General features: G+C 41.6%; 1 non-coding gene across 1 annotated transcript; it reads right to left on the bottom strand.

Annotated features, from left to right (window-relative positions):
* Positions 1-568: 568 nt before the first annotated feature.
* Trnat-ugu (transfer RNA threonine (anticodon UGU)) lies at positions 569-643 on the bottom strand. Its single transcript has one exon. It is a non-coding gene; the product is annotated as a tRNA-Thr (tRNA).
* Positions 644-10,917: the final 10,274 nt, after the last annotated feature.

The raw sequence follows: 10,917 nt of genomic DNA, 5'->3' as shown, positions 1-10,917 counted from the left end.
TTCAAAGTTTAGGGAAAACATTTAGTTATATTATTACTTCGATTTGCATGAACTGAGTGTTACATATATATTTTTAATGTCGCTGAAAACGAATCTGAAGTCAGATTTTCAATATTCAAAACAGCTAATCCAATACGGAGGGCAACCGATTATGTTTTGACCAATTTTTACCAAAAATGTATTTTCGTTATTTACGTTTAGTCTGCAAGTCAAGGAGTATTTATCAACCCTTCCTCTACCTCTGATTGTTCCTAGACAGCAACATCCTGTTCTTATTGGCAGGAAAAGCCGATCTGTCAAAGCTGGATATGCAGCACTCGGCAGCCTGCACTTGATATTCGTCCGTATTTTCGGTGAGTATGTTTGCATGCATTCTGCAGTATGAATCATTTTGAGCACGTGCGACACGGGACGAGTTATCATCTACATCTATATGGATACCCTGCAAAACACATTTAAGTGCCTGGCAAAGGGTTCATCGAATCACCTTCACAACTGATAATTAATTGAAACCCTCAGCTGCCGACAGGTGTTGTTGATATACTTCGATGGGGACAGCTGAAAAGTGTGCCCCTACTGGGACTCGAACCCAGAATCTCCTGCTTACAAGGCAGACGCTCAATCCATCTGAGCCATCGAGGGCACACATGAACAGCATGACTGCAGGAATTTATCCCTCGCACGCTTCCCGTGAGACTCACATCCCCAACCGTCCACAATCCGCATACGTAATGTACTTAATAGGTATTTGTCCATCCACTCATTACTGGCTCACACTAAGGTGACGATTCCCGTAAGAGTTCCGGCAACCTGTGCGCATTCGCACAGACGAAGGTCAATGGCTGGGTAACGTTTAACCATAGATATGAAGATAGTAACTGCTCTCGAAAGAACAGGCGCCACTGACGACCTTGCAACTCTTCTAGAATACATGATAGACCGGCCGATGTGGCCGAGCGGTTGTAGGCGCTTCAGTCGGGAGCCACGCGACCGCTACGGTCGCAGGTTCAAATCCTGCCTCGAGCATGGGTGTGTGTGATGTCCTTAATTTAGTTAGGTTTAAGTCGTTCTAAGTTCTGGGAAACTGATGGCCTCAGATGTTAAGTCCCAAAGTGCTCAGAGCCATTTGAACCATCAGTCCCTATGTTTACACACTACTTACAGTAACTTATGCTAAGGACAACACACACACAACCATGCCCGAGGGAGGACTCGAACCTCCAACAGGGGGAGCCGCGCGAACCGTGACAAGGCGTTGGACACATGGCGGGTACCCCGCGCGGCTCATGGCAGCCGTGACACTGCTTCAAACAATGGACTGTAGAAACTTTTGTAAAGCACAGATTAAAAAAAAAACTTTCTGTTCCAAGAGTCTAGACAAGTACACCTTTAAAAAATGCAACTACAAAGAAATTGAATTTTCGAACGTTTTGAATGAGAACCTGTCCTTATGGAACACCGTTGATCAAATGTCACAGGGATTATATACTCAGGTTTCACATGTGGATTAACACTTTCTAATCAATATCCGGAATGAGCAGGGCTTAAAACTTTGAAGAGTTAAATTTCAAGGGCCATTCTCTTGTATGCAAATAGTTTCACAGTAGAAATTTCTCTAGTTTTATTTATTAATTAATTTATTTATTTTTTGCTGTAGGTAAAGAAGGATAGCATTGTGAGGAGGGGGAAGGGGGGGGGGAATCTTGCATCTCCCACCTTGGAATTCTCAGTACAGAATTTTTATTCATTACGAGATTCTTAGCCACTTGCAGAAGTGATTTCGAGTGATTCTGCAAAACTTTTCCTTTAGCCAATCGTAGCAACTATAGGATTCCGTTCCTGCTGCATGACATGTCTCGGAACTTAAACTGACCAACTCATTTGCATAAAGAGCTAGCTTATCATCCGCTTCTTTACTTGCGTAGACCGTTCATCGTCTGCAAAGAATTTTTTTCTTTAATCGTTTTTTTATGTCTTGTATAAACTGCAACACTTTCTAAACTTTCTAAACTTAGCGCCGTTGAAGCATGGTCTTTTACTGAATGATCAAAAAGCAATGCTGACAGCTGGAGTCCAAGGTTTTTATTAATCAAGCCGTTTGTATTCTTGTGGTGATATCTCCGTACAGTCTTTCATTCCCTAACGCATATTTCTTTATATCTAATTGAGAAGTGAAATACCGGTTTTCATAGATGCAGATTTAAAATATTTTAATATAACGCAATAAATATTTCATTAAAATTTTCATCCCCTTATGCTCGAAGTTCCAAAACCAGAAAAACACGTAGTTTTTAAAAATTGTAACATATTAGCCGAATACGAATTGTCAGATATATTTAGCAATCCTTTCATAATGAACCATTTTCTGAAACATCTCACACCCTTTAGGGGTTGGGTTTTCAAAAACAATTAAACACGTATTCTTCTATTTAGAGCCGAGGAGCCAAATTCAAATCTTCATCCATTTAATTCTAAAAATGCTTTCATAGTGAAATATTTCATAAAACATTACATCCCCTATTTCACTCTATTAGTGAGTTAAATTTCCAAAAGCCACGAAACACATTTTTTTTACATCCAACCGAGATGTCAAATACCTATTTTCATAGATGTAGCTATAAAAATGCTTCAGTAGTTCTTTAATAATGATTTATTTTCAAAAAACCTTCACTAATTATTTTATCCCCCAATGGAAGAATTTCGGAAAATGCTAAAAACCTGTTTCTTTTTTGTATCTGACTGAGACACCAAATGTCAATTTTCGTAGTTTTGTAGTTATAGCTTCAATAGGGACATAGGGACATATTTAAAAAAAAAGACTTTCAACCCATGTTTCACCCCCATAGGAGTGAAATTTCGAACAATCTCTTCTTAAATGATGCTTTCAGCGTAAGATTTACACCTTCATCAAATTTCAAGTCCGTATACTTTGCAGGTTGGGCTGGAAGGCTATGGGTCAGTGAAACCTGTGCCCCTATTGCACCTTCTTGGAGGTTGTAGTTCCAAAAACAGTGAAACACGTAGTTTTCAATAACACAATATTCATAGATTTCGCTTTAAAAACTCTTTCGCACTGAAATACTTTCATAAAACATTACATCCTATATTCCACCCTCTTAATCGTTCAATGTATCAAAAACAGGTTTTCATATATTTCATGAAACATTTCATCCTCTGTGATATGGGGTATGGTAGTGACACACCAAAATCACAATAGTAATCCGTTGTAGTTGCTACATATTTTATTACAATCAAAAGCATTATAAAATCACAAGGCCAGATCAGTTGGACAAATAATAAATAAATTTCGTTAAGTGGAACGAGACCTGTAAAACTTGAAATTTGAATATGACTAGGTATATATACTTAGGTAAAGCTTTACTTAAATAGCACAAATGTCCATAAAATTCATAGCAGAACTCTCACTACTTGCAATCAGGGGAGAAACAGATTAAGCGTAAAAATACAGATATTTAACGTTCGGCTTGCCAACTTTCCTAAACAAAACTGTATAAAAATGACTAAAACAATTAAGGGGGTCCTTTAATTTTGACTAAACGGACCTTCAAATTTACTTACTCAGTTGATTAATCAACAATATTCTTAGAATGATTACAACTAGAACATGACTATATGACAATACCCTTAAAATAAGGTTGCTTCAATATTTCGTGTGAATTGGCGATAGACGCGAGCAGACCAAGGATTCAAATCAATACAAGAGATCCACGAGGCAGAGAATGACATAGAAATATACTCAACATGGCAATGCAATTGAACTTTGGATGCTATAGTTCAGCACCGGAAAGATGGAATCACGCAAAAGTGACAACATAACCCAAGATGTAAAGGAGAGGACATGGCCTCAAATATCTCTCTGCCGCCGTGGTGCTCTGCTCCCAGTATGCTAGCGTCGACCGCTGCCAGTTATCTCTAACACAACACACATCAAGAGCAGACAATTTTCTGAGACATAAACTACACAACCCTATCTGGAGAACAGGTGAGCAATACAACTGGACTGAAACCAATGAGCCTCCGTGAGTTACTTGGCCAGTGCCAGCCCTTAAACTTTGATTAATAAGATCGCTAAAAATCATACCGAAGTTAAGATGACGAGACTTATCTCCAGGTTCGCCATATTAGTGGCAGAGACAATGAATTGGCGACGCTCTTATCCGTATGTTCGCGGCAGAGTCTGGGGAAGGCAAGGGCCACGTGGAGCCGGATCTGGGGGTCAATTTCCTTCTCTCCGAGACACCCGGCTTCTTCTGCGACTTAGCCGGCAAACAGGCCGAGGACCCCGGGTGGGGACCGATTCGGCAGCAGTTGGCGGATGGCGAGGTCTTCGGGGGCTGGGGTGGGGGGGGGGGGTGTCTTGTGTAAAGGGGAAGACAACCGTGGTGAAGGGAAGGTCTGTATTCCACAGGAACGAGTTAGCATGGCACTCAGATATTTCCACGATTCGGCGGTAGGGGATCATTTGGGGTTCTACAAGACCTTGAACAGAGTTCGGGAACACATGTTTTGGCCCAACCTATATGGCGATGGCATGCGATTTGTTGGCAACTGTGTCCAGTGTAAGCGCGGTAAGCCCGATGTTGGGCCGCACAGACAACTACTACAGTCGGTTAGCGAGCAGTGCCCTCTGGACCGCGACTCAAAGATCGAAACATCGATCGACGGAAACTGGCGCCAGAAACGCACCAGCCCACTCTATTTCATCCCCTTAGGGGTTGAACTTCCAAAAACACGAAAATACGTATTTTCTTATTTGTAACCTTGAAGTCAAATACCAATTTTCGTAGATATAGCCTTAAAAATACTTCCATAGTCCTTCCATAATTTTTTATCTCAAGATAAAATGTTCACCTACTATTTCACCTCATAGAGGTTAAATTCCCAATAATACTGGAACACATATTTCTTTATTTCTGACCTAGAAACCAGATACAAATTTTCGTCTGCCTAGCTTCAAAATTACCTTAATAGCTACATGTTTCAAAAATCCTTTCATTTCCTGTGTATCCCCCTTAGAGGTGGAATTTCGAAATATGCAGTATAAGCGGTATAAGATCAACAACCTTTCCAAATCTCAAGGTTTATTTTCCTTGGCGGTCTGGACTGTGTGAATTTCATAGTAATGGCCTCCACACACACACACACACACACACGCACACACACCCACACACACACACACACACCACTAACAATGCCACCACCACCTCCTGGGGAAATTTCTGCAGACGCCCTTGTTCCACTGCAGTCATATTTTGCCGACGACCTACATTTAGCAGCGTGGGAGGGATAGTGTCGTGCAACAGACAGTATACTCAGTAGACAACGAACTGTTCGTTGTGAAATCAGGGACATAGGAACCGAGACTGACACAGAAGGTGCTGAAGGTGAAGCACACTAGACTCGTGTCTACCACGGCTTCAAATAGTATCGATTTACTATGAACGGAAGTTCCGAAAAGTGAGCAAGTAATTTTACAGTAAATTCAGTACCGATGGTGAGGATATACAACGAAAAACATTTCTATAATATTTCAGAAATAATGAAACATTCCACTCAAGTCGCGTGGCAGAAAACGCAATGGATATGCTTGCACTTAAGACGGAAGGCCCCACGTGCTTACGCAGGCTTACGACAGATCGCAAAATTCGGCAGTAGGCGTAAGCCAACCTCTTGTGCTGCCATCTGTTATTGATGCCAGGCATCAAGGTCTCAGTAGTACGACCATCCACTGGAGAGTAGTTGCTTTATAAGTACTCCGTCTTCAGGCCACGAGTGACCTACTGGGACAGCACCATCCGACCGCCGTGTCATCATCCGTGGAGGATGTGAACAGGAGGGGCGGGGATCAGCACACTGTTCTCCCGGTCATTATGATGGTTTTCTTTGACCGGAGCCGCTACTATTGGGTCGAGTAGCTCCTCGATTGGCATCATGAGGCGGCCTGGATGATCACCCATCCAAGTGCCTTCAACGCCCGACAACGCACTTAACTTCGGTGATCTCACGTGAACCGATGCAACCTCCGCGGCAAGTCCGTTGCTGCAGATATTTTAGAGTAGTTGTTACGTTTCATAATTATCTAGTTTACGGGGAAAATGTAAAAAAGGCGATTGTCACCGAAGCTACAACTAATCTGAATTTCTGGTTAGTTATCAAGTGGTCTTATGTGCAAGCCTGATTTTTTCATCCTTTGCGGTGGGAATGATTCAAACCCGTCATGTTCTTCTTATGAGGTGTTCTATTTATTTTGCACACAATGATCGTTTGTAGTTGTGTTGAGTTACCACCTTGATAAATTTTTGGATGGCGCACGTATCATAACTGAGATCTGCGCTTGCGCTTAATGGCTGAAGGTCAATTAGCGTAATGAGTAGTAGCGAATGTTATAGTAACATGTTTGTAAATTATTTCAGGTAAATTACCTTAGTAGTGTAATATTATCAGTATACCAGTACAGTATGTGGGCCAATTACGTTAGTCATGGAATACTATCCGTATAAGACTATGTCACCTTGATGTCCCGGAATTTGCTTCAATTTTGGAATCCACGAAAGAACTGGAAATTTTCCTTTACACAGCTTTCCATATAATTTCTATTACAGTGATTCAGTCTTGTCTGTCACTCGACTTTTCTGACTGTGAAATAAATTCTATCGCTCATGTGCTTATTACCTCTTCGTGTTTCCATTTGCCGATATTGCGCATAAACACATACATATCTCAACGTTGCTATGTACATTGATGGAACGACACACTTTTCTGTGGCGACACTGCAGTTTAGAGATAGAAAAACCGATCAGTTAAAACGACATGGGTATTTTAGTTCTGAATAACCGATGTCTTTCGGTATTTGTTTGCTCTCGGTTATAACAAGTATCTTTTTATATTTTCCTGATAACCACGTAAAAACAGATATACCAATTAGCCACAGTTGTCGTAGTAAAATTTTTAGTTTTCAAATAAACCTTTTTTAAAAAAGACGAGTAATTTTTATTCGTAAGATTTCCATAGCTCTGAGATACTGCGTTATTACAGAAAAAATGGGAAAAGTGATGTATGCCACTTTAATAACACTGCTGATAGAAACGAGCAACAAGTGAATTGGTCCAACATTGCCGAGACAATACTGTGCCTGTTATACAAGCAGTGCGCGAGAATGGACGCAGTTTCTCGCTGTTGTCGAACGTCAGTTGTAACACAGAATGGCACCATCTGGAAGCCTGGAAGTATTTTACGATATGCGGTACGAGTGAAGCACAATGGTCGATTTGGTCGACTTGCGACATCATACAAGGAAAAAAGTTAAAATTTTACAAATCATTCATAGTTCGGGATAAAAATAGAAAGTGCCTGATCTGCTGCCTGTGTCTACGTTATCTGCTTTTAGCCGTTAACAGAGAAATTAAAACGAAAAAGAGAGTTCTCCTGCCGCAGTTTTCACTCTTTATCGCTGGATTATACGTAATGCCCGCATAGTGCTGTGATAACCGATTTAAATATAAGTTTTGAGCAGAGTTCTAAAAACTAAAATCAGTAGGATAATACTGGCAGTTTTCTGTGGTATAGAAGTACTCGCTATATTTTGAGAGAAACAGCGAACAGCGGACAAAGTTTTATTGGACTATTTAATTTAAAGAAATTAGAATTATATTAATACCGTCAGTTGCTCACGGGCGTTGATAAATATCAACGTGGACAAGTGAAAATGTGTGCCACGACCGGGACTCGAACCCGGGATCTCTTGCTAAAATGACAGACGCTCTATGCATCTAGGCCACCGAGGGCACAGTGTATGGTTCGACTGCAGGGACTATCTCGCGCACGCCTCCTGCGAGACTCACATTCTTACCTTGAATGTCCATACACTACAGTCGTAGAGTCCCACTCCAACACACTCATTCCTCGTGGAAGACATGTCCATATCCATATAAGTATATGGTTCTGGCAATACCAGCCATGACCTTCTTCTGTGAAGATGCACAAGTATTCCCCGAACTGTTACGGGACTTGGTAAGAATGTGTTCCACGAGTAATGAATGTGTTGGTGTGGTACACTACGAATGTAGTGCGTGGACATGGAAGGTGAGAATGTGAGTCTCGCGGGAAGCGTGCGCGAGATAGTACCTGCAGTCACACTATCGTCTGTGTCCTCGGTGGCTCAGATGGGCAGAGAGCCTGCCATGTAAGCAGGAGATCCCGGGTTCGAGTCCCAGACAGGCACACATTGTCACCTGTCCCCGTTGATATATATCGACACCCGTGAGCAGCTGACGGTATTAATATAATTCTAATTTCGTTCTGGACGGCTGCAGGTCATCATAAATGTATTTGACGTTTTGATTCCATTTATCAAGAAACTGAGAAAGTAAAAATTTTTATCTTTGTTTGATTTCTACGTTTACAAGAGGAAATAATGTAAATAAAATACTGAAAATCGGTTATTACAAGAACTGGTATTGTGACGGGCTTTAACAATTAGGTTAAAGTGAGGCTGGGAAACTGATAAGAGCCGAAAACCAGTTGTTTGAGCGATAACCGACATTCCCACTGCTGTTGTGAGTGGTAAGATTGACGCGCAAGGACATCTAGAACAGTTTCTCAGAAAGGTTACTGCAACTCTGATGTTCTCAAAATGAACGGGCCAGCCATTGGCGTCCGCGAGGGGGAAGGGGAGGGGGAGGGGAGGAGGTGGGGAGGGGAGGATAGGCAAAAGGGCACTTTCACCCGTCGCCCCTAACCATCCTTGGAATCTGGAGTAAAGAGTTTTTATTCATTACAGTATACTCATACTCTTCCAGATAAGAATTCTCCACAATACTGCTAAACCGTAGCTTTGACCAGTTGTAGCGCTTATAGAGTTAGGGTCTTGTAGCTTGATGCACCTCGTAACTGACCAGCTGATTTGTACACAGAGTGCCAGTCTCAGAATCATGCACTCCAGCCCCGACGCGCCTTCCCCCCTCCCCACCACTGGAAATATTTCTGCAGACTCCAGTCTGCCACTGTGCATATATTTTGATAACATCCTGGTTTTAATAGCATCGAAGGAACAGCATTGTGGAGTAAAGGGTAGACCTAGCACAGAACACACCATTCACAATGAAACGCATCACTTAGTAGATGGTGAAGTACTCTGAAGCTAGCCAGATAGAAACAGAACCTCCTGGCACTGTATCTAACCCAAATTCTAATCTTACACTAATCTCTTGTATGTACCTACCACGCCCTCAAAGAGCCAACGATTTACTATTATCAAAAGTTCCGAAAAATGAGGAAGAAATTGACCCACACTTTTTTCCGTTGTTCATTATTTCGATTACCCCATAAAGGGAATGGACTTGTAGCCACAGGTTACACAAGCGATAAATGGTTTAAAATACATAAAAAGAGATGACAATAGGAAACGATTTTTAAAAACACAATGATGCGGCTTTTACGATTTTTACAGGAAAAAAAAAATGGATGACAAAATAAAGGTTTTTCAAAAATATGCTGGTGGACAATATTGGGGATTTTTTATCTTTATAGATGACTAGCGGAAAAGCTTGGTGTTGACCAGGCATTTATTTACAGCTGTGCGTCCACGTCCGTACTATGCAGCGTCTGGCCTTGTCCTGAGTTTTTATGACGTATCTCCTGAAACATGTGTCGTACAATGATATAATTTTGTAGGTGCATTCAGCGTCATATGCGGATACTGTCTGCAAAATTTATTGCGAATATAGTAGCAAAGAAGTAACAAATTTAAATGTCACGAATGCTGTGATCCCCACACACTTGGGTGCAACCAATGTACACAGGATGCTTGGCTCGATCATTATGGCTACCATCACCGCTGGTCGAAATTGGACCAGCTGTGTCGACGTAGTGAAAATATAAATGTGCATAACATGGTAAACGTCCATTCTTTCTAGCCATCAGACCTGATCTACGATCAAAAATATCATGTAAAAGTGGTAGGGGCAACGGCCTTGCCGCAGTGGATACACCGGTTCCCGTCAGATCACTGAAGTTTAGCACTTTCGGGCGTGGTCGGCACTTGGATGGGTGACCATCCGGGCCGCTATGCGCTGTTTCCATTTTTCGGGTTGCACTCAGCCTTGCGATGCCAATTGAGGAACTACTCGACCGAATAGTAGCGGCTCCAGTCAAAGGAAACTACCACAACGAGTGGGAGAGCCAGCTCCTCCTCCACCCTCAGTGAGAATGACGTGGCGGTCGGATGGTCCTGATTGGCCACTTGTGGCCTGAACACGGAGTGCTTTCTTAAAGGAGTGCTCCCTACATAAAACTGACAGTCTTGACTCAGGGACTGTCCATGGTAAATGCTGCATTGGACCTACGAATACTATTAAAATAACGGTTTGAGTTCTCTTTAGTTGTCCAATCATCTGAAGTGAGTCCTTATTGAAGTAAGCTGAAAAATAGATTTTATGTTAATGGCGGATAAATTTTATGTTAATGGCGGCAAATTAACTTTACCCTAATGACACACAAGGTCAATGCCGTTCTATCACGTAAAGTATTCTCAGATCGAAATGTTTTGCATTACCAAATCTCCAATGTAGATCCATCATACCGCAATTATAATTCTCAAAATAATTTGGAGCTACGTTCAATGCATATTTAAATGCATCTTTCAAAACAATACCAGAATTCTCATTAGATCATCATTATCAGTGCCTAGAGTATTCCTATTATTTCGTCTACCAAAAACCGCGTCTCACTATGGCTTTTTCAGTACGCTGTTTTGTTTTCCACTGCTGACAATAGAAACGATCTGGCAGATGTGACATTGTAGATGTCCAGTATGCGTGTCTTAATGCAAATAAACCGTCTGGAACATTTACCCTTGAACCTCCCTAGAATGGGATTTCATGGAACGTTATTACTTTC

Source organism: Schistocerca gregaria, unplaced genomic scaffold (genome assembly GCF_023897955.1).
Source record: "Schistocerca gregaria isolate iqSchGreg1 unplaced genomic scaffold, iqSchGreg1.2 ptg000317l, whole genome shotgun sequence".
Taxonomy (NCBI): domain Eukaryota; kingdom Metazoa; phylum Arthropoda; class Insecta; order Orthoptera; family Acrididae; genus Schistocerca; species Schistocerca gregaria.
This window is presented reverse-complemented; position numbering and strand designations above follow the sequence as displayed.